This window comes from Equus caballus, chromosome X, assembly GCF_041296265.1.
Source record: "Equus caballus isolate H_3958 breed thoroughbred chromosome X, TB-T2T, whole genome shotgun sequence".
Lineage (NCBI taxonomy): Eukaryota > Metazoa > Chordata > Mammalia > Perissodactyla > Equidae > Equus > Equus caballus.
Window position 1 is genome coordinate 88,203,744 of NC_091715.1, and position 21,158 is coordinate 88,224,901.

Here is a 21,158-nt window from a genome sequence, read left to right on the forward strand (position 1 = left end):
TTCATGCAGTATGTACTCTTTTGTGTAAGGCTTAGTTCACTCAGCATAACGTTTCTACTATTCATCTATACTGTGTCTATCAGTAATGCATGCCTTTTTATTGCTGAGCAGTAGTTCATTATATGAATGCACCACAGTTTGTTTATCCATTGTCCAATCGATGGACACCTGGGCTATTGCCATATTTTGGTTTCTATGAATAAAGGTGCTATAAAATTCTTCTACAGTTCTTTTTGTGGCATTAGAAGCATTTTAATTATTGAGGCTTATGGTTTGGAAATAGAAAATACATAAGAGAATAAAAAAGACTTGGGGGTTAAGAAAGCTGGGACAGTGGTCTTCAAACACAGGATGAGCTGTCACATGAAGAAAGTGAATCAGGTTGATGTCCTGATTTAGTGCTCAGTGTCTGCTGTTCTACAATCTAATTGTGGGAACTCACCTTCTCTAAGCCTCAATTTCCTCATCTCTCAAATTGAGATAACTGTACATTCCTACCAGGGTTGTTGCGAGCATCAAATGAGATGATTTATGTAAAGTGCTTCACCATTGTTGTTGTTACTTTTATTAAATTAGCCATTTTTACTTAAAAAATACAGGAAAGGGACTTCTATGATGCTATGTTAGTGAAATTGCTTGATCTGGGATGGGTTATAAACTCCAAATTCAGGAGAATTAATACACAATAATTAAAGAATTGCTTTGTGATTAATCCATGAGCTTTCTTAATTAGCTTATCCAAAGTTCACTTTCCTTTGTAACCACCTACTAGATCTCAGGCCGTGTTGTAGGATGTGGGAATGTTACAATGAATAAGCCTCATGGATCTTCATAGGAAAGATAGAGAACAAATACGAGGGGTAAGGTAATACAAGTTGTACAGAGAGTGCTTTGGAAAACATATATCTGGGTGACCTAATGCTCAAGTTTCTCATAAGCTTATTTTTGTTTAGAACAGCACCCCAAGGAAAACAAAAGGCTTTAATTATCCATAAAATATATTTACTCATTTCTTCTCATCTTCACACCATCCCTCTTCTCTTGGCCATGCCCTTCCCAAAAATCATCTATTAGAAAAGTGCTGAGATTCTGAAGTGTTAGTGAAAGCATCTGAAAGGATGTGAAGGACCGGACAGGACTCCTCATCCTCTGAAGATCCCTTTATTAACAGCAGCTTACCCTTCTTTCCCTCCCGTCCCTCACTTTGAACAGCCAAAACTCAAGACTATATGTAGGAATGCGAAACAATAAATAAATATGGTTATATCTTAACCCATCTCAATCTTTCACAGATTTTTGGCCAAGTAAATTGATTTTAACAATTAACAATAGGTTTTTTAAGATTTAAGTCATCAGCACATTAACACACTTAACATTAGTGTTCCTAACGACAAGATTACTATCTTTGAAATAAACCGCCAACATGGTACTCAGTAGTAACTGACCTCACTACTCTGGTATTCTATTTATATGGAAATATTGCTTCAGTGATATTTGGCTTGGATTTAGAATGTATAGGTGGGCTTACAGCCTTATTAACATGCCTCTAGGCATATGGCTTCTTCAAATATACATTAAGAAACATGTATATTCAAAGAGGGTTGAAACATAACCTTATGTATAACTCTCAGAAAAGAAAATCATCCCTGGCCTGTTTTTTGTTCAGTACTAAGAGAGGCAGCCTCCACTGAATCTCCAAACCCTTAGCCTTTGCACACAATCACACAAGTACATCTTTCTTTAATGATTTAATATTTATAGCCTCTTTCTAGCCTGTGTAAAAGTGTACCAGAAAGATGCATATTACATCCATTCCACCTTTGCTGAATTTTTTTATTACAGATATCCATAATCTAGTAATCCCATTAACAAGCACATATTTTGTTTCAAGCATGTTAATGGAGGACAATTTCTTGCAGCCTGGTTAATCTATAAGAACCCTTCTTAAAGACCAGAGGAGTTCCAAACTTAAAGATTTTATCATCAGCCAGGCAGGCCTGCACCAATCAGAAGGCAGAATTAATCACTGAGCTAAGAGGATCGAGTAATTTGTACTATCTAAAGAGCACTAATTTAAAAGCAATGTAAAAAAGGATCAGGGCCTTTAACTTATTTTCAATAGTACTTCCAGCTCATTATAGTCCTTCAAAGTCTTTAGCAAAATCAGACACGGTCTATTTTGAGGCCTTCAATCTTTTGAGGTGAAGTTACTTTTTATTTCTTAGAATAGCTACCATTTGCTAAATATCACCTTCAACAGGCCTCTTATATATGTGCATTATCTCAGATTATCCTTACAACAGGCCTATGAGATAGGCATTTTTTAAAACCTACAATTTAAAGATGAGGATCCAGAGAGGTGGATCACTTACCCAATGTCATACGGCCAGTAAATGGTGGAGTTGGGAATGTGAACTTAGATCTTATCTGTTTCCAGGGCCTGAGTACCTGGCTACTATATCATTCTGAACAAATGAGACTCCTGGGTTCCTCTGAAGTCTGGCCATACACCTACACACCTGGGGGGAAAAAAACTCCTAACATCTGGAGGAGGAGAGGGAAAGATGCCCGAGGTTCTCTGAGTTCGGCTTCCTATCATCGGTGTCAAAGAAGTAACAAGTCCTAGAGAGGAATGGCTACGGGGTGTGTGTCAGACCCACGAAGTCAAGCCTCAGCAAGGATTCTTGTGTCCAGATTTGGCACAAAGTCATCTGTTTGTCCCCATCCCTAAGAGTCACTCAGGCTGGGATAATGGGCATCCCAGTGGTATCTGTACGGTCAGATATCTGAGGACCAGAGCTTCTCACCTGAAATATTGGTACATTATAAGACCCTGAAAGTGTGACATAAACCCCATAGGGGAGGGAACCCTAAACATGAGAGTTTAAATTTCCACTATCCCAATGAAATGGAGACTAAGAAGCAGAGATTGTTTTTATAGAAAATGAAGAACAATTTCCGGCACATTGAGTCCATCCGTGCCTCCTATTCTTATTTCTACTCACAGTGTCACAGTAGATCCCATTTAACTAACACAGTATGTGAAGTGCTAAGTGCTGAAGTGCTAAGCATTTAGCACAGAACTTGACACATAGGAAGTGCTCCATGAATGTTAGATAAGCACATATTAGACAATACATAATAAATACCTTTTGAATAGAAGTAAATGTATGGGTTATACTAACTGTTCAATATATCTGTCATAGAATTTAGTCAATTATTTCAGTGTAATATTAAAATCTTATATACGTTTTTAAAGACAAAACTTTAAAGAAATGAACTTTCAAATCTGATTTCAAAATAGGTTTTTCTTTTCTAAATTCACAGATTTGATGTAACATCTCGTCTGAATATACAACTTCCTATTACAAAGATTTTTATTAATAACTTATTCTCTTAGCAATGGAATTTGGACTCAGTTTATATATATATATGTATATATATATATATACATATATATATATATAATTTAAACATACTAAAGTCAACTTCCTCAACCTAAAATTCATATATGATGCAGGGAAATGTAAATAACTCTTAACAGTTTAATGTCACACAGTATTCAGCAAACTTGTGCTCTAGCAACATAAAAAGAATTATGGGCAACTATGTAATGCATGTGCTGTTAAGCAGAGTCCAAATTATTTCAGAGGAGTGTGTTATGGAAATGTAGGTGTTCAGCTCTTTGAAACCAAAATGACAGATGTTACTGTGTGCATATTCTTCTTGCTTAGATATTTGTATTCAGAATTTTAAAAGACTTTGAATGTAACAGTTTGGTTACAGAATTTTTCATTTCTTGCCAGAAAGATTTCTAAATTTTCTGGCCCATTATAAGGCCCTCTCCAAGTCAAGAAGCAGCTTGAGTGAAGGTGGCCAAAAGGTATGAACTTCCAGTTATAAGATAAATGAGTGCTGTGGATATAATGTACAGCATGGTGACTACAGTTAACAATGCTGTATTGTATATTTGAAAGTTGCTATGAGAGTTAATCTTAAAAGAAAAAAAGATTTTGTAACTATATGAGGTAATGGATGTTAACAAAACTTATGGTGGTCATCACTCTACAATATATACATATATCAAATCATTGTATTGTACATCTAAAACTAATACAATGCTATACATCAATTATATCTCAATAAAATAGGAAAAAATAAGTTTTGAGTTTTAAAACAAGATTAGCATATGAAACAAGAAAAAAATACCTAATATATTATCATATCTAGAAGAGAATTCACATATTTTTAGGATAAAAAATTGAGAGCATTAACCTTGATTAAATAGAAAGGTGTTATAATGGACTCTGAATAAAACTTGCCTTCCTCTACCTTTTTTTGTGAGGGGAGTAAGATTGGCCCTAAGCTAACATCTGTTGTCAATCTTCCTCTTTTTGCTTGAGGAAGATTGTCGCTGAGCTAACATCTTTGCCAATCGTCCTCTTATTTTGTATGTGGGACAACGCCACAGCACGGCTTGATGAGCAGAGAATAGGTCTGTGCCTGGGCTCTGAACCCATGAACCCTGAGGTGTCGAAGTGGAGCGCGTGAATTTAACAACTATGCCACCAGGCCGGCCCTCTACCTTTTTGAAAAATTTTGTTTTATTGTGGTAAGAATGTTCTTAAAATGAGTGTTACCCTTTTAACAGATTAAGTGTACAATACAGTATTCTTAAATATAGCAGATCTCTAGAACCTGTTCATCTTTCATAACTGAAAATTTATACCTGTTGATTAGCAACTCCCCATTTCCCATTTTCCCCAGCCTGTGACAATCACCATTCTACTCTCTGGTTCTGGGAGTTTGATGATTTTAAAAACTTCATATAAGTGGAATCACATAGTATTTTTCCTCAACAACTGGCTTATTTTACTTAGCATGTCCTCAAGTTTCATCCATGTTATTACATATAGTGGGATTTCCTTCTTTTTTAAGGCTGAATAATATTCCATTGTATGTATATACCACATCCTCTTTATCCACTCATCTGTTCATGGACATTTAGGTTGTTTCCACATCTTAGTTATTGTGAAAAGGGTTGCAATGAACATGGGAATGCAAATATGTCTGATCCTGATTTCAATTCTTTTGAATAAATACCCAGAAGTGTGATTGCTGGATTATATAGTAGTTCTCTTTTTAACTTTTTGAGGAACCTCCATACTGTTTTCCATAGCAGCTGTACCATTTTGCATTTCCACCAACAGTGTGCAAGGGTTCCAATTTCTTCACATCCTTGCCAAGACTTGAGACATTTTCCCATCCTCAAGAGTGGGCACCACAGATCTATTATGATAAAGTTTCTGTTCCCAAGGTTGGAATTTCTCTCTAGAAATTTTAGTTTACCTATACTGTAGGTAACAGCACTGATGAAGATTTAATGAACTCTGAACACATGCATAAAATGTACAGAACCACAAATCTTGCTCTGCAATTTATGTCAACAGAAGACTTCCAGATTTGTCTTGAAGTCTATCAACAATTCATTGTACACTTAAAACCAGTTTTGATAAATTCTTATCTATTTTATTCCATAAACTAAACCTTTGCATGTTGGTCTTACTCCAGTAGAAAAGAGTGCAGAAGATCACCACCAATAAGAACAACTTATTCAAGCTGATGATTAAACTGAATCAATTGATTTCAGGTTTTAACTATCATCCTCTGTGTAATTTCTCACTAAATAACCACTAGAACCTTCATTTTCAATGTTGAACCACTACGTAATTGAAATACCTTGTATATCTTCTTCTGCTTCAAAATATAATATTCTGGTAATTATGTGCAATGTACACTTTCAGAGGGGAATTGTGACTAGGTTTTGAAAATCTCAGATATCCTTTCTTCACAGGTATTTATTCCAGAAAATTCATAGTTATTCCTTCAGCACAAGTAGGTCAAACCAAACTAGTTTATGAGTAGATTAAGCTAACATAAAACAGACTTTTTCAATATCTATATCTAGATATTTAGAGAAAACATATGGAGAAATGACTGCAATTCATCTAGGTTAAATCTTGTGGCAACACACTGCAACAAATTTGTTGTACTGGATACTGACTAAAATAAGTAAGTCCTTGGTTAGGACTTAATTTTTTATCATACCAACATTTTTGTTGAAACAGCTGTCAACAAAATTAGCCAGGATATGAGACAAACCCAATTTCTCTCTCTGGAATTTGGAACATCTATGTATTTCATCTTCTCCAGAGGCAAATTAGTTAATAAGAGGGACTTTGGGGAGAGTCAGCTGTAAGACTTAGAAGAAAATGCTCTGGTGATCAGGTGAACTGGTCAACGAGAGAGAGAAGTAACTAGCTCAAAACAAAACATTCTGGGCATACTAGAACTGGGCTATTATTTTTTAAGACAAATAGTGATGCAGACTAAATAAGGAAAGATGAAATATGTCTTGTTTGCTTATGCAGACTTTCCAAGCTACATCAAAGCATCTTGCACTGCTTTTCTCCAACGTACTCCTACAAGAATCTCTTGATTCAGTACAGAGCCCAGCACAGAACGCTAAGCAATTTAATGAGTAAGACTCTCAAGTTCTATCTCTGCTCATGTGTGTTCCCACGCACACCATGTGCATACCTTAATTATAGCCCCTATCTAATTTTACTGTATTTGTTTGCTTGTCTTCCTGTCCCACTACCGGGTTTTCTTAGGGCAAAGTCAGGATCTTTTTCCACTTTTCATCTCCAAAATCTAGCCCCATTCATGGTATTAAAGAAGTGCTCCACAAATATTTTCCACATAAATAATGAGTGAATGAAGCTCGCTCCCGCCTTGAAAATGCACCTATATTCCATGTTAAAAAAATAGAATTTATCTATAAACTTCATTTTTATATATTCTATTACTGAATTTGATGTTTTTACATCAATTTCATTAAAATAATAATAAATAGTACAGAAGCAGTAATAACAACAATGTATGACAAAGAGTATCCACAAATAGAAAACTCCTCCTTCCTCTCAAGTAACTACTGCTAACAGTGTCTTGTGTATCCTTCAGACATTTTAGTTTTGTTATTTAAACAATTTACGCATGTATGACGTGCTTCCTGCCTCTCTAACTAGATGCTGGGCTCATTAAGTGCAGGGACTGCAGCATCTACTTCTTCCATATTCCACATAGTGTCTAACCCTGTGCTGGACACCTGGTAAGTATGCAATAAAAATAACTGCAGCTGTGATGGTTCTGTTGACTCTGTTAAAATAGGAAAAAAGAGGGGCTGGCCCTGTGGCCGAGTGGTTAAGTTCACCCGCTCTGCTGCAGGTAGCCCAGTGCTTCGTTCGTTCAAATCCTGGGTGTGGACATGGCACTGCTCATCAAACCACTCTGAGGCAGCGTCCCACATACCACAACTAGAAGGACCCACAAAGAAGAATATACAACTATGTACCGGAGGGGCTTTGGGAAGAAAAAGGAAAAAATAAAAAAATAAAAAATAGGAAAAAAGACAAATTGCAAGCCATGCAGAATATTATACCAAACCAGGACAGCATTTAAGGCTGAATAGTAAAAATCTTTAATGACATTGGTTAGTAATCCCGGGGTCACAGTGCTAAATTAGGATGAGTCATTTTTAAAAACTTGAGAGAGAGGCACTCATTCATCTAACAAATTTGTGCAGAGTAAATACCTGGCTACATTCTGTGGGATATACAGAAGTACAACCACCTTATGAAGCAAACATTATTATAAGCATCTTACAGACAAACTGAGATTTAGAAAGGTTAAGTATTTGCCCGGGGTTACGCAATTAGCAGATGGCCAAGTTGGAATTCAAATTCAGGCAGTCAGACTCTAAAGTCTATGTGCCTTGAAGGAAAGGAATGGACTTGAGAGTTAGTATAAAGGAAATATTAGAACAGGCTTAGTAACTGATTCCGTTGGGGCATGTGTGAAACAGAAGCACGCAAAACAATCGTGAGGTTTCAAGCCTAAATTTCTCAGGAATAACTTGAGACAATTTCCAGATCAGTATTCAAAAACACACATCAATACTGTATGTCCTCCCCAAGCAAATATGAAAACAAATGTTATTAGTGACGACTTAAATTTAAAGTTATAAAATATAATAATCACTCACTAAATACTACTACTTTATTTTCTCTGTATAATTCTACACATACAAATATACTGGGAATTTTTATATCAATAATAATAGGTGACTAAGATATTCTTGGCTAAAGTTTTCTTAACAGACACAGACACGTGAAACAGGTTAATAAATGATGATTTCCTGCACTCAGAGGTTAAAACCTTGCCAAGCTCACACAATCATGGCAGGATCAAGCATCTGCCAGTCAAGCATTCTTTCTGGTAGATTCCAGGCATTCAAGTCCATGTTAACTATTGGAGTAGATAAAAACCGCAGAAAACTGAAACAGGAATATGGAGAAGAGTTTTCTTGTACCAATATACTTTCTGGATTGGAGCATGTGCTCTCTATTTCCTCCTGATACCGAGGGAGGCTTTATGTCTTCTTATTAAAACTTATCCAGTAGTTCTTACAAAAATTGCAAATGCAGATCCGAGGGCCAACAGGATTGAAAGAAATGTTACCACAGAGAAATTACAAGAATACTGTGACTCCTAGAGAGACTAACAAATATGGAACACCATGTGAGAATGCCTGTGTTTGTTCTCATAAATGTACTTTGTTATTTCTGTCCTGTGAAAGCAGCCAGAACCATCTCACTCAATTGGATAACAATCACCGCCTGGAACACTGATTCCCTCCACACTAGGTATCTTCATGAATGTTTCTCCCTAAATATCAAAATTTTCCCCTTACTAAAAGCCTGTCACGTGCAGAGAGCTGGTTAAGGGAAAGAAAAGCCAAAGTGATATTTGATGGGACTTGTTTCTCTGCCCTACTTCTAATCTGGAAATCTTCAATTTGCATGCAAATCTCTATGCGGATTTGTACCTTAGAAATTTTGAGAAAGATCCTCAGTCCCAGCTTCCAGGAAAAGATTAATTTCCTCCCAGTATATTTCATAAAATGGAATACTTCTGTGAAACAAAATATATTCACCATGGAAGTATTAGAGGATTTAGAGAAGATATGCTGTTGTTGCAATTATTAGGCTATATTTGCACAGCGAAACACACTAGATAATAAGATAGGAATCATATATTCAGCTGTTTTGCTTTGCCATGGTCCAGCACCAACTCTGAGGATGGCATGGATCCACAGACAAAAACCACAGTGCCACCTACTCTACCCAGTCATCTTAGTGTGTCACAGTAAATAAGACCACATTCTTTGGTCATTGGTCACGTTCTTTAGTCAGAGCTGATAGTAGACAGTAGAATATATATTTTGACAGAGAACATATCTCTTATGAAACATTCATGAAAATGTTTTGTTCAACAGGTATGTTAGTTGCCTAGGGAAGATCTCCTAACACAACATTTCTGTATCTTCATATACATGGCCACAATCATGGTTTCAGGCGATTATGGTCAAAGTGATTTTTTTCAAATAACAGTTGAACCCAATATTCTAGAGATATGTGAGCTACTAATTCCTAATTAAAACTGACTTTGGAGAAATTAAACTAAGTTGCCTCAGACATCTTGGTCTTGAATTGAGGTCAGTCAAACTCTAAAACCATTTTTCTCATAGATATGTGTAAGCAAGGCACTACCAGAGAAAAAAACATGGCAATGATGAAACTTCTGGTTTATGTATCCTTTTTCAGTGAGAAAATTTGCCAGCTAAATCAGAGTTGACTTCCAACTATGATGCCAGGAGATACAAGAGGGGGCCAAAAAATAAGTTGGAATTGCCTGGAAAATACAAAACAAACAGTGAATGGAGGGCTACTACTTATGCAGTGATAGAGAGATTAGTGCCTCAACATATATATAAAGTAAAGCCTTCCTTAGAAGGGTGGGGAATGCTTGACCTCCAAGACTCCACCGAGATTAGCCTCTATCAGAAAGGTGGTTATAGTTGCATAAGAGTTATGAGAAGAAAAAAAAAGTTTCCCCAAGGTAGGGGTGGGGAGAGGAGTTACTGTGAAGAAAAGTGAGGATACTGGTTGTACTAGTCAGGGTTCTCCAGAAAAACGGACCAATAGGAGATTTTATATTTATGTGAATGCATATACATAAGAGATTTATTATAAGGGATTGGATTGCACAATTTAGAGGCTGACAAGTTCCACGATCTGCAGTGGGCAAGCTGGAGACCCAGGAGAGCCAATGGCACAGTTTCAGTCCAAGACCAAAGGCTTGAGAACTAGGAGAGCTGATGCTGTAGCTCCAGTCCAAAGGCCAGCAGCCTTGAGACCCAGGTAGAGCCAATGTTTCAGTCTGAGGCCAAAGGCAAGAAAAACTTATGTCCCAGCTCCAAGGCAGTGAGGCAGGAGGAGTGTCCTCTTAACTGCAGGACAGTCAGGCGTTTTGTTCTCTTCAGGCCTTCAACTGATTGGATGAGACCCACCCACATTAGAGAGCAATCGTCTACTCAGTCTACTGACTCAACTGTGAATCTCAGGCCAAAACACCCTCACTTACATGCAGAATAATATTTGAACAAATATCTGTGCATCCCATGACCCAGTCAAGTTGATACATAAAGTTAACTACCAGACTGGTTATACTGGTTGTAAGTCAGTAAAGTGGCAGTTACTAGAACTAACACTCTTAACACTGTAATCCCAGGGCAGGCAGGACATGGTTGTATGGAAAAACTGAAACAGCTGATTGATAGAACAGTAATGGGCTCAGGTGTGCCAGGACATTAAGGCCCTGACATTAAATATTACCCGCAAAGAACTGCCATAACAGAGCTCCTTATAATAATCATCTCAGCAGCGGACCCAGCAGAGTTGTAGAGGTAAATATTCTTTAAATATTGCTTCCAAGATTGAGTCTTGCCCTCACATAGTATAGCTGACAGATACTGACCAAGAAAATAGTATATCTCTAAACTTCTCTCTTTTAGCACAGAGCTACTTAAGCAACTGACAGGGAAAAAATCACCTAAAATATCACAGAAGTCAGAAATTTCTCTGATGATCCAAAAGGAAAGACCTATATGGAAATGGGAACTCTCAATGAAGAAATCATCACCAACTACAGTGCAAATGGTGAGCCCAATTTCCTCTCTAACTCTCTCCAAGAGGAAGTAAACATGCAATTAATAACATTTTAAGGAAGAAATACAGATCCTTACACAAGACTGATAAAATAAACAAAGCCTACAGAATATTAGACGACAGGTAAAGACAGACTAATAGAGGGAACCTATACAAAAACAGAAAAAAACAATTTCAAGAAAAATGAAAGTTGTTAGTAACACTGTATTATATAATTGAAATATGCTAAGAGAGTAGAACCTAAATGTTCTTACCAAACACAAAATAAACAAATAACTATGTGACATAACGGATGTGTTAATTAACTAGAAGGTGGGAATCCTTTCACAATGTATACATATATCAAATGACCACGATGTACACTTTAAACATCTTACAACTTCATTTGTCAATTATATCTCAATAAAGCTGAAAAAAATAAAAATAAAAGTGGAAAAGGCAGCTGGCTTTTGAAGATGGAGGAAGGAGTTCATGAGCCAAGGCATACGAGTGTCTTCTAGAAGCTGGGACATCCAGCAAGGAAATGGAGACATCAGTTTGACAACCATGAGGAACTGAATATTGCCAACAACCTAAATGAGCAAGGAAATTATTCTCCCCTAGAGTCTCCAGCAAGAAACCCAGCCCTGCAGACACCTTGACTTTAGCCATATGGACTTGTGACCTACAGAACTGTAAGATAATAAATTTGTGCTGTTTTAAGCTGCCAAATTTGCAGAAATTCAGTATGGTAGCAAGAAAAAAATAATGCACACCACTAGGGTGTGGAAAGTAGAGGAAGAAAGAGAAGGGAAATGTCACTCAGCTCCCTTCTGTCCAAGGAGATTCCCAAGCAGCAGATCCTTTAACTTAAGGAAAAAATGCAAATGGTACTGAGGGAAAGAAAATGAATGGCATTTGACTTGTCCTGAGTGAAGACTCTCAGTTATACATAAGTTTTAATTAGCTATGTAAATAGCACTAAAGTAGTGCTTTAAAAAAAGAGGGGGAGATACACAAGCCATCTATATTTGGCTTTGAAATTGATCTTTATCATTATTAAAAGGAAGCAGATCTTCCACTCTATCCTCTTCTCTCTGAAAAGCCAACTGATAGTCAACAATTATGTCTGCTTTGAACTGGCTTAATATCATTAGTCATCAAGGAAATTCAAATCAACACCATAATTTGGAATTAAGAAGACAGATTATAACAAGTATTGGCAAAGATATGGAGAAATGGATCCCTCATTTCTTGCTGGTGGGGATGTAAAATGCTGCAGCCACTTTGGAAAACATTCTGGCACTTCCTCAAAAGGTTAAACAGAGAGTTATCACAAGCAATTTCATTCCTAGGTATATAACCAAGAGAAATGAATACATATGTCCACATGAATATTCATAGTAGCCTTATTCACAATAGCCAAAAACTGGAAACAATCCAAATGTCATCAACTACTGAATGGATAAGCAAAATATGGTATATCCATACAATGGAATATTATTTGGCCATTAAAAGGAGTGAAGTACTGATACATGTTACAGTATAGATGAACCTTGTAAACATTATGCTAAGTGAAAGAAGAGTCGCAAAAAGCCACATTTAATATGAGTCCATTTATATGAAATTTCCAGAACAGACTAATAGAGATAGATAGATTAGTGGCTGCCTAGGACTGAAGGAAATGGGAGCTGGGGAAAATGAGTAGTGATTGCTAATAGGTATAGGATTCCTTTAGGTGGTCATGAAACTGGTGATTGTGGTGATAGTCACACAACTCTATGATATACTAAAAACCACTGAATTGTATGCCTTAAAAGTAAATTGCAATGTCTGTGAATGAGATCTCAATAAAGCTGTTATTTCCAAAAGAAGGGCAAAATAATTACTTTTGAGGGTTGGAGGAGGGAGAGTAGTTCTTGATTTTTCCTCTGTGATCCTCTGGAGGGGAATGAGGCAGAGTAGAGAGGAGAAATTACTTCAATATTATTTTCAATAGAAAGTCATAGACTTGTCTCAGGGATTTAGCAGCTGTAGAAAGCATAGCTTGTCAATTACTAACAAGAGAACTTAAAGTCTTATAGTGAAGAATGTAAAAAAACTATGAACTATGTTCAACATCAAAATTTATTCTATTCTTATCTCTATACTTGGGATGTTTGCATTTTTTTAGGCATTGTTTGCCTCTGAGGGTGCTTCTACTAACATATTTTGTGCCTTTATGAAGACAGTAGTCTCCCATGGATAGTCAGTTCCTCAGCCGGGATTTTCAGAACCAGATTCATTTAATTGGTAAATTTATCTCACCCAATTTAGAAGTAAAAACAATCCCCCTGCCTAAGACTTCTAATTCATCTTTACAGACTGTAGTACACTTAACTATGAAAAACACCGTATAGAAAAGGAGTAGCCAAGCCAAAACTGACTTAATCATCTGTCCAGGAAGCCAAAAGCAAGAGAACATGTGAAAAAGAGAAAAGAGGAGTTAAGGTAGACAAAGCTAGAGAGAAAGTAGAAACAGTAGAAAAAGTGAGAGAGAGAAGCTGAAACCAAGAGAGGCAGTTGAAAAGATGATTTAGCTCTGTCATTCAAAATCCTTTTGTTGCTTCACAGAAGGAAATTCACACACTCCACATACATCTGAAAAATCCAGACTGACAAATGTGCTATTACAATTGTTTTATCTGGCACATGGTGGCTAGATCAGTTGTGACAAGCGTGGAGTTTCTGCTGAAGGAAATAAGTTTTTCAACTTTCCCATTGGGAAAACAACAGGCCTTTGACTGGGAGATGAGAAGATACTCCTTTTTTCTCTAATCCTCGAGAACAATGGGAACCTTAGTCGCCTATAAAGGAGGAGGAGGTCAAGGGACTCCCATGTGGGAAATAAGTTTGGCACTTGCAACATACATGGCATCAGGGAGGACTGCCATTAAGGGACCACTGTGCAGAGGCATAGACAACGGATCTCTGATGGTTAGTTTTAAATTTTCCTTTTTCTGTCTGATAATTCCCTTCTGCGAGTCCAAACCGTTAATAAAGTTTTGTTAAGCCTAAGAGTCAGATATTAACAATGTTTTAGGGAGTTACTTTTTAGTGTGATGTGTTAATTCTCAGTGTAACGCGGACTGGGGTAGGTGTAGGTGGCAGCAGCATGGAGAAGCGGTTGTGAGACAACACAATATGACCAGCATAAAAGTCTGAAGCACTTGCCCTAAGAAAGAACTGATAAGTGACAAGCAAACACACCTTTGGAACATATAACCAAGCATTCTCTAGTGTTTCTCAGAAATACTTGGGAAAGGAAACCAGGTGGAGACTAGGTTACTTGTTTATGTTAGTTAGGTAATTTGAGGGAAGGGAGGCTCAGGCTAGGTTGTTTGGGTATTAAAGGACAAAAGCAACCACTGAAGGTCAGAGAGGTTGGAAAAACTTGGTTTTATAGTATTAGTTAATTACCCAAAAAATGAAAAGGGAAAGTAGCATGGTTTTGTGATCCTCCCACTACCTCACTGTTGTGTGACCTTGGATGGTATTTAGTTGCAAAGAGTCCAAGATTTCTCACCTATGGAATGAGGAAGTAGATAATCTTTAACACTCTGTTAGTGTCAGCATTACTGGAATAAGTGTTTGGTATTAAGGTGATCACTGCTAAGGGAATAACACGTGTGTATGTTTTAAACACATTATTTTAAAAATTAGTCTCTGATATTGCATAGCTAAAATATGTGCCTGTACAACACCTTTACAGTTGTTGATCTGTTTTCCGACTCAACAGCTCCACATAATTGTCTTTAATTCTAACATGCTCCTGTTTCTCCCACTACATTTTTTCTGATCCCAACAGTAAGTTCTTATCATTATCTAAGATTTAGAACAGCAAAAAACGTGAATATAAAGTATCTAAGACCCCGTTACATACAGATAACCAGCATCAACATTTTTGTGTACTATACATAATTTACATAAATATGTGTATATTTCCATATTTTTGAGACTTTTTTTATTAAATTTACCTTAGCTATCTTTGAATGTCAGTATAGATCTACATTATTACTTTAAATGCCTTTACATTATCTACTGTATGAATAAACAATAACATAAATTGAATTCCATCTCTTGGGACATTTAAATTTTTTCAGACATTTTAGTATTATGAGCAACACCAAAATGAACATTCTTTTTTCTTGAAAGGAACATTCTTATCATTGATTTTTGCTATTATTTCCTTGAGGTAAATTCCTTGAAGATTTTCTGGGTCAAAGAATATGCATATTTTTAAGGTTTTTGTTAAGTATTGCCAAATAGTACTCCAGAAAATGTGTACCATTTTACTTTTGCGCTTTCAGCATGTGACAGGGCATTTACTTCACATTATGGAACAACGATGGGCGTTCTTAAATTTTAATTTTGCCAGCAAAACAGGTAAGTAACAGTATCTCATTGTTATTTTAATTTTCATCTTTTTCATTAGTAGTGCAGGTGCCCATTTTTCATATTTATTAGCCAAAAGGCTAACAGACATAAAATACATATTTTACTGAATTGCCTATTCATTTCTTTTACAAATAGTTTTCTCCTAAGTTTGTCATTCATCTTATACATTGTTTTGTAAATGGTGTTAGTATGGTTTTAAATTGAGAATATCAAGACAGATCCTAAAATTGAATGAGGTATGTCACCCACTATTCTCTCTTCTACTTTTCCTTAGATACAAGATACCCTCAGGAAAAGTATCACAAGGCAGGTTGCTGGATAGAGAAAACAGGCCAAGTAAAGGATCTTAAACATCAACAAATTCTGATATTTTTAAAAATCACCAAATACATTTTTGGTGTATGAAAATTTTTTAATCTGCCCTGAGTATCAAAACTTTGACACTACTGCACTTTACTATACGCACTTTTTGTTTACAAAAAATTGATAATATTCGGACAATATAGAGACTTAAGCCATATTTAATATCAAATAAGTGTTTCTGTACCAAATAAAACAATTAAATATTCTCTTCTCAAATATAAATATTTTGATAATTGAGGTATGCCAATACCATTTGTAATCTCTTGCTTCCTCATGAAAATATCTTGAAATGGGTTAATACTTCTTCAAGCATGTAGTTTAATAGATAGCATTTGTTTTGTTGGGTCTTGAAAAGTTATTTTTATCACTAATAATTATACATGTGGGAATATTCAATAACACAAACTAAACAAACCTAAACACAACATTTGAAAAGATCTAACATTTCCAAAACTGCTGTTCAGAAAATCAGCCGGAGATTTCCCTAAAGTAGAGAAATTTTCTGATACTTTCCCGCATGTTGCTTAAAGATTGTTCCATTAGTATAGATCCAATTGCAATAAGTCAGGATTCATTTTCCTAAAGCCTCTTCATCTATACAGATTTTGAAAAATAGCTATGTTCTTTCCCTAGCTCTTTAGCCTAATTAAAACAGCTGTAGTCTTTGCAAAAAGAATTTCAAACAATTCACTGGCAACTCACTGATATGGTAATTATGCTGTGAAAATTCAACTTTTCCAATATTTAAAAGTATATTACACTTGTTGAAATGCTTTCCTTGCATCCTGAACCCAGCCAAAAATAACAAAAAAAAATTTTAAGTCATTTATTTATCCTGGTGCATTTTTTAAATGTCTTTCAACACAAAGACTGAAAAACTCTATTAAAACTTGGATTACACCTAAATAATTATAAGTAATGCATCTTCTTCCCATAATCTTTATTTTGTTATTGCATTTAAAGGGATGTTTTCCCTTAAAGCAAGACAGGTTGGTGTGAATTAATAACAATTTCAGCAGATCTAACATTGTGATATTTTACCTAAATTTGTATTTAGAGGTGACAGTTTAAGGAAAATACTACACGAGAGATTTTTACCTTCCTCAAATTTCATTTCGTATGGGGTGCAGTAAATATGTTTTAAGTAGATGCTATCTGGTATGCCGTTCATTGCCTTTCACCTCTTGTGTTCTCTTAAACTTCTGCAAGCAACTCTTAAAAACAAATTCCCTGGCCAAAAGAACATTTTTAGAAACCATGGCAAGAAAATCACTGACCGGTCTTGTGTGTCCCTTGCTACTATCCTGGCCCAAACTAGAAGAGGTTGTGGAAAGCATTCCACAAGGGAAATAGTTTATAAATCCTTATCGTACATAGAAATGGGCATCTGGGGTCTGGAAAAGGTCCAGTTGTATTCAACATTACCAAAAAAAAGAGTTTATGTCATAGACTTTTGGTCAGGCAACGGATTGGGTAGAGTACTGGCTCTTTCGAGGAATGGATAAAAATTCAAAATGACCTTGAAAGACTGAAGATACAGGGATGATGCAGGCAAGTAAGGTGCTTACCAGGAATCAGTGCAGAGCTATTGATGTGAGGAGGAAAAAAACCAAAGAAAGAACAAGAACAGTTACATGAAATCCATGAAAGAAAGGGGTTTTTTTCCTTGAAAACAGACAGGCTTGGAAGAGGTAATACCAATTTTAACATCTTTATCATCATGATATTTTACTTGGAATTCCAAGTAAAACTCACTCATCTTAATTATAGCAATAACAATAATTATCATTTGAATGGTTACTTCACGCTAAACTATGTTACGTGTTTGATGAACGGTACCACATTTAAGCCTTACAATAATTCTATGAAGTAGTCAGGTAACAGTCCCATTTTAGAGATCTGAAAAAAGAGGATTAGAGGGCTTAAACGACTTGCATTAAGGTCACCCAGCCAATAAGTGGCAAAAGTGGGAGTCAATACGAAGTCTATTAGACTTCAAATCCATGCTTTCATCCCCTACAATGCCCAATTCCTGTAAATGTCCCTTTGGGTTCTGCTCGAGGATGCTGAGGAGTAAATCACTTTTTCAGCTTCTTTCCCTTCTTACATCTATTGATTTAAAAGCTGCTAACTACAGGAAAACAGGGAATAAAAATATAAGAAGTTGGAAAGGCAAAAGAAATCTTTACTAGTAATGGATCACCTTCCATTTAATTGAAATGTAAATTTACTAAGCCAGTTCTCATCACACCCCTGTGTATGATGAATATGACCTGGAGTCTAACCCCTACCCTGTGGTCTCACTAAGCTATAAACCCTGATAAAGTTATTCCACCATGAACTACAAGTAGATGCAGGGGGCACCACTGCTAGATAAGATGAAATTCTTATTTTTCCTCTATAGACGGGCATCCCCTTTGCCTCCAGGTTATACTTATTTCCTCTCAGCTGCTTCCCATGGGCCCTATCTAGTCTGGAATATGGACAAGGAAGGTGTTTCTCTAGGTGACATAGCATGCAGAGAGGTGGTATACATGGTAGAGAGGTGGTATAATAGAGCAGTTAAGAACATAGACTTGAGCCAGACTACCACGTTTAAAGCCTGGCTTTGTCACTTACCAGTTGTGTGACCTTGGACAAGTTACTTAACCTCTCAGTACCTCAGTCTCCCCACTTGTTAACTAGAGACAATAACTGTACCTACCTCATAAGGCTGTAAGGATTACATGAATAATAATTTGTATATTCTTGGTGCATAGCAAGCATTGCATAAGCACTTTCTATTGATACTATTAAGCTTTCAGATTTTAGGAAAGAAAACCTTGTAATTCGTTCTTTTGTCCCTACAGGAGGTTCTGGCCACAGGCAGTCCTGTTTCCTTTCCACCTGGTTTTATTCTCCAATAGAATAGTCACAGATCAGTGATTAACACGCTGGAATACTACTTAGCAAAACAAAGAACAACTTATTGATTCAGGTACAACTTGGAAGGATTTTAAGGTTATTTTGCTAAGCGAACACAGGCCAATCTCAAAAGGTTACATACTGTATAATTTCATTTATATAACCATCTGTATAATTTTTTCCTTTCAAGAATGGGAACAAATTAATGGTTTCCAGAAGTTAGGGACAGGAGGGAGGAGCTTAGTACGAGGGAGTTTCTTTGTGGTCATGGAACAGTTCTGAATCTTGATTGTAGTGGGAGTTCCATGAATCTAAACATGTGGTAAAACTGCACAGAGATACACACATGCACACACATACACAGGAATGCAGGCAAAATCTGGCAAAATCTGAATGAGGTCTGTAGATGTCCCAATGTTAATGTCCTGGTTTGGTTATTGTATTACAGTCATGCAAGGTGTTACCACTAGGAGCAGTTGGGTGTAGGGTACACACGACCTTTCTGTACTATTTTTGCAACTTTCTGTGAGTCTTTAATTGTCTCTAAATAAAAAGTCTTTTAAAATGTTGATTAAGGATGCTTTTACCAATAGACGAAGCTGGGCTAATTTACCTATTTGGCCAAAGCCAAATTCACCAAACTGTTATTTCAGGAATACTATTCAGTTAGGAGAACTGTTAATAAACTGAACACTACATACTCCCCTCTTGGAGATTCCCCTCTACATTGCTTTGTGGTTCTCAATCCTGCCTGTGCATCAGAATCATCTAAATAAAAAATAAAGGCAGAAATGATCTTCAAGTCAAAGAAATAGCCACAATTCCAAGCCACACATTGGAAAGAATATCTTCCAGTTACAATGAAATTTGAACCAAAAAAGTGCAGGACTCTGAGTCAACGCTTGCTTTCACAGGTCTCAGGCAGCAGACAGACTCCCTTAAGCCTTCAAGCCCTGAATATTTGATTTAGGCCGGTGGTAGACAGTCAAAGCATCAAGAAATGATCTCTTAGGAAAACGGCTCCGTAACACAAAACAAAAGGGGAGCGGAAGTAAAGGAGAAATTATACCAGCAAATCATCTTCCTTTTCTGAGAGCCTCTGGAGACTGCTTCAATATGAGGAGAGAGACAAGCAACAAGCAACTCTACACATGCAGGCCAGTCAGTTGAGCAGAAATTAACTACAAGATCCCCACAGAACACCTCTAACTCAAGGCATTTCAGTGAGTCATGCTGACCTACTGCTCATTCCAAAGCTGGCGATGATGAGGGCTGAGGAAGGAGAGACCACCATAAATCGAGGAGAGAAACGGCCTCCAGCAGAAGATATTACAATTTGGAGAGAGAATGATATGAGACAAACCTGAATTGAAGCTCCTGAGACGCTTAAGCTCATTTCCTCTGACATCTTCACACATCACACTTCAGCAAACAGTTGGCCCCATTCAAAGCTGAAAAAAAGGGAGAAAGCCTAAGCATAGACAATTTAAAAATAAGCAGCAAAATAGCATAAGCAAAAGGCAGACAAAGGAAGAAGAAACTGAGGAACAGGTTCTAAATATTTTTGAAAATTTTAACAATTTTAACAGGTAAACTTGAAAATTCTGCTGAAGGAAGTAAACAAGATTTGATTAAATAGAAAGACATCTTATCCTTGGATAAGAAAACTGAATAATATGAAATTCCTGATTCTCTGTAAATGAATCTATAAATTCAAACAAACTCCAATCAAAATATCCATAGGCTTTGGGGCGGGAGCCTGAAAAAAAGTGATACGGCAGTTTATGTGGAAAAATAAATATATGAAAATATCAAAAAAAATCTTTAAAAATTTTATAAGGAATTATTCTCACCAGATAAAATGTATATGAGAAGTTTATATTTTAAAAGATTTATACTGGCGCAAGAATAACACTTCTGAACAGAACAGTCCAGAAATAGGTCCAAACACATTAGGGAATGGATTATATAATAAAGGCAGCAATCAATTACATTGGATATTCAATATTGAGTAAATGGTGTTAAAACAACTGGTTAGTTGCATTAAGAAGAAAAAGTGTTATAGCTGCCTCAATCTTTACATCAAAGCTATTCCAGAAAGATTAAAGCTTTAAATGAAACTATAAGAGTACTGTAAAAAAACATGAATAATTAAGAAAAATAATCTTGGTGTGGAAAGGTCTTTCTAAGCCATACTCAAAATCCATAATGAGAAAAAGATAAAGGTGACTATAGTAATATTAAAACTCTTTGGCAGGGAAAAAGAAAAAAACTGAACAAAATCAAAAGGGAAAGTGTTTCAAAATATGCAACATTTTTCCTTCAGCAAAGACAGCGCTTATAATT

General features: G+C 36.3%; 1 long non-coding RNA gene across 2 annotated transcripts in view; it reads right to left on the bottom strand.

The window, feature by feature from the left end:
• LOC111771643 (uncharacterized) overlaps nt 1–21,158 on the bottom strand; it is a 642,377-nt gene that overhangs the window by 619,641 nt on the left and 1,578 nt on the right. For both annotated transcript variants that reach the window (XR_011435060.1, XR_011435061.1), the window contains exon 2: nt 20,176–20,263. This is a non-coding gene — a long non-coding RNA (uncharacterized lncRNA). The remainder of the gene's footprint in view (nt 1–20,175; nt 20,264–21,158) is intronic.